Source organism: Physeter macrocephalus, chromosome 6, assembly GCF_002837175.3.
Source record: "Physeter macrocephalus isolate SW-GA chromosome 6, ASM283717v5, whole genome shotgun sequence".
Taxonomy (NCBI): domain Eukaryota; kingdom Metazoa; phylum Chordata; class Mammalia; order Artiodactyla; family Physeteridae; genus Physeter; species Physeter macrocephalus.
In genome coordinates this window covers 24,763,532-24,767,851 of record NC_041219.1, presented here as the reverse complement: position 1 = coordinate 24,767,851, position 4,320 = coordinate 24,763,532, and the positions used below count along the sequence as shown (strand labels likewise).

The window sequence follows — 4,320 nt, the reverse complement described above, 5'->3', positions numbered from 1 at the left end:
ATGAAGAGTGGCCCCCGCTCACTGCAACTAGAGAAAGCCCTCACACGGAAATGAAGACCCAACACAGCCAAAAATAAATAAATAAATAAATAAAAAATTAAAAAAAAAAAAAAGTTACCCTTGGTAAGACATCCTATATGCATAAAAGCCCAAAGAGCTTTCTTCTGTCTTGTGTACAATCTTTCTTTCTCTATATTGTGCACATGCTTCTGAAGACAGCATGAGGAGAAAACAGGTGAGGCTGATTGTCATTGTCTTCATGCCTCATTTTGCAGCTTCCTCTGTGTTTTTCCAATTTTTGAAAACTATTAAATGAATGATATAATTAATCTAAGTTTCTTCTTTTTCTGGTGGTAAACATAGTAATAAAAATAATTACTACTTTTGTTACTTTAAATTTTATGACCTATGATGTCACTTTAGTCCCAGTTGGTTTATAGTAACCCATTTCTTCTTTAAACATTCTCTCTCTCTCTCTCTCTCCCCCTTGTTTTTCTCCTTCCCCCTCCAGTCCCTCTGTTTCTTTTTCTCTCAAGTTTTCAACAGCTCAGGAGTAACAATTTCCAAGGAGAGTTTCTTGGTTGCCAACTTACCTATGCTGTAACGAACTCCCTCCTTCCTATTCCTCAAGACTGTGTCCTCACTGCCCCTTGCATTTATCTCATTAAACGGAAAATACATTTATTTATGTGATTAAGTCTCCTAACAGACCACAAGCTCCGTAGTGACTGACCCCTTTTCATGTTTTTTATCACCTGTGCCTAGCAGAATGCTTGGTTCTTAATACGTATTCAATTCCTATTTACTGAACAGATGTACTTTCTTTAGTAATTTCTGTCAATACTGCAATTGTTACTTAGGACAGAAAAAGACACTGTGGAATTAACATTTGTAGAATATGTCATGGAAGTAGAGACAGATGAAAGGAGTTTATGAAATTTAAAATAAAATCCTCCCTTAAGAGACAATTATTCTTCCATGGAAACATGGCAAAGGAATGTGAGCAAAGATAACTCAATAGTGGAAAATAAAATGCTGATAATTCTAGAACATTAAGGTAGGTCATCTTCCCAAATAAATATATAATACTATGATCCTCCCAGTTGACCAAGTTAAAAACATCAAAAAAACAATGGCATGTGGTATCATCTTTAATTTTTTTTCCCCTCACCTCCCTCCCCACATTCAAGCTAAGACCTTATTTTCACTTTTTATTTTTTTAAGGATTTGTTTGTTTGTTTCTTACTTTTAGATAACCTCTTAATGAGAAAATATACTTAGGTTTTGTTTTTTGACTCAATCAGAGACTAATTTTAGGAGGTGGGTTTATCCCACTTATCTATCTTGTTATAAAACATGCTTCTAGGAGGAGCTTCAAGATGGTGGAAGAGGAAGACGCAGAGATCACCTTCCTCACCACAAATACATCAGAAATACATCTACATGTGGAACAACTCCTACAGAACACCTACTGAACGCTAGCAGAAGACCTCAGCTCTCCCAAAAGGCAAGAAACTCCCCACGTACCTGGGTAGGGCAAAAGAAAAAAGAAAAAACAGAGACAAAAGAATCGGGACAGGACCGGCACCAGTGGGAGGGAGCTGTGAAGGAGGAAAGGTTTCCACACACTAGGAAGCCCCTTTGCGGGCAGAGACTGCGGGTGGCAGAGGGGGGAAGCTTCAGAGCCACGGAGGAGAGGGCAGCAACAGAGGTGCGGAGGGCAAAGCGGAGAGATTCACGCACAGGGGATCAGTGCTGACCAGCACTCACCAGCCCAAGAGGCTTGTCTGCTCACCCGCCAGGGTGGGCGGTGGCTGGGAGCTAAGGCTCGGGCTTTGGAGGTCGGATCCCAGGGAGAGGACTAGGGTTGGCTGCGTGAACACGGCCTGAAGGAGTCTACTGCACCACAGCTAGCCGAGAGGGAGTCCGGGAAACAGTCTGGAGCTGCTGGAGAGACAAGAGACTTTTTCTTCCCTCTTTTCTTACCTCTTTGTTTCCTGGTGCACGAGGAGAGGGGATTAAGAGCGCCACCTAGGGCCTCCCTGGTGGCGCGGTGGTTGTGCGTCCGCCTGCCGATGCAGGGGAACCGGGTTCGCGCCCCGTTCTGGGAGGATCCCACGTGCCGCGGAGCGGCTGGGCCCGTGAGCCATGGCCGCTGGGCCTGCGTGTCCGGAGCCTGTGCTCCGAGACGGGAGAGGCCACAGCAGTGAGAGGCCCGCGTACCACAAAAAAAAAAAAAAAAAGAGCGCCACCTAAATGAGCTCCATAGATGGGTGCGAGCCGCCGCTATCAGTGAGGACCCCAGAGACGGGCATGAGATGTTAAGGCTGCTGCTGCAGCCACCAAGAAGCCTATGTGCATGCACAGGTCACTATCGACACCTCCCCTCCCGGGAGCCTGGGCAGCGCACCACGGCCAGGATGCCGTGATCCAGGGACAACTTCCCCGGGAGACAACACGTTGCGCCTCAGGCTGGTGAAGTGTCACGCCGGCCTCTGCCGCCACAGGCTCGTCCCGCATTCATACCCCTCCCTCTCCCGGCCTGAGTGAGCCAGAGCCACCGAATCAGCTGCTCCTTTAACCCCGTCCTGTCTGAGCAAAGAACAGACGCCCTCAGGCGATCTACATGCAGAGGTGGGTCCAAATCGAAAGCTGAACCCCTGAGCTGTGCGAACAAAGAAGAGAAAGGGAAATCTCTCCCAGCAGCCTCAGGAGCAGCAGATTAAATCTCCACAATCAACTTGATATACCCTGAATCTGTTAAATAGCTGAATAGACAACAAATCATCCCAAATTGAGGAGGTGGACTTTGGGAACAACGATATATATATATTTTTTCACTTTTTCTCTTTTTGTGAATGTGTATGTGTATGCTTCTCTGGGTGATATTGTCTGTATAGTTTTGTTTTTACCATTTGTCCTAGGGATGTGTCTGTCAGGTTTTTTGTTTGTTTTTAATTAAAAAACTTTTTTCTTAAAAATTATTTTTTTATTTTAATAACTTTATTTTATTTTACTTTATTTTATTTTATTTCACTTTATCTTCTTTTTCTTTTTTTCCTCTCTTTTATTCTGAGCCATGAAGAGGACAAGCTCTTGGTACTCCAGCCAGGCATCAGGGCTATGCCATCAAGGTGGGAGAGCCAAGTTCAGTACACTAGTCCAAAAGAGACCTCCCAGCTCCACGAAATATGAAACGGTGAAAATCTCCCAGAGATCTCCATCTCAATGCCAAGACCCAGCTCCACTCAACGACCAGCAAGCTACAGTGCTGGACACCCTATGCCATAAAACTAGCAACACAGGAACACAACCCCACCCATTAGCAGACAGGCTGCTTAAAATCATAATAAGCTCACAGACACCCCAGAACACACCACCAGACGTGGACCTGCCCACCAGAAAGACAAGATCGAGCCTCATGCACGAGAACACAGGCACTAGGCCCCTCCACCAGGAAGCCTACACAACACACTGAACCAGCCTTAGCCACTGGGGGCAGACACCAACAACAAATGGAAGTACAAACTTGCAGCCTGCGAAAAGGAGATCCCAAACAAGTAAGTTAAGCAAAATGAGAAGACAGAGAAACACACAGCAGATGAAGGAGCAAGGCAAAAACCCACCAGACCGAAAAACTGAAGAGGAAATAGGCACTCTACCTGAAAAAGAATTCAGAATAATGATAGTAAAGATGATCCAAAATCTTGGAAATAGAATGGAGAAAATACAAGAAACATTTAACAAGGACCTAGAAGAACTAAAGAGCAAACAGTGATGAAAAACACAATAAATGAAATTAAAATTTCTCTAGAAGGGATCAAGAGCAGAATAACTGAGGCAGAAGAATGGATAAGTAACCTGGAGATAAAAGAGTGAAAATAACTACTGCAGAGCAGAATAAAGAAAATGAATGAAAAGAATTGAGGACAGTCTCAGAGACCACTGGGACAACATTAAATGCACAACATTAAACACACCAACCTTTGAATTATAGGGGTCACAGAAGAAGAAGAGAAAAAGAAAGGGACTGAGAAAGTATTTGAAGAGATTACAGTTGAAAACTTCCCTAATACGGGAAAGGAAACAGATAATCAAGTCCAGGAAGCACAGAGAGTCCCATACAGGATAAATCCAAGGAGAAACACGCCAAGACACATATTAATCAAACTATCAAAAATTAAATACAAAGAAAAAATATTAAAAGCAGCAAGAGAAAAACAACAAATAACACATAACCGAATCCACACAAAGTTAACAGCTGATCTTTCAGCAGAAACTCTGCAAGCCAGAAGGGAGTGGCAGGACATATTTAAAGTG

General features: G+C 43.7%; 1 long non-coding RNA gene across 1 annotated transcript in view; it reads right to left on the bottom strand.

The window, feature by feature from the left end:
- The window catches only part of LOC112065902 (uncharacterized), a 396,153-nt gene that overhangs the window by 81,155 nt on the left and 310,678 nt on the right, over window positions 1–4,320 (bottom strand). The window lies entirely within an intron of this gene.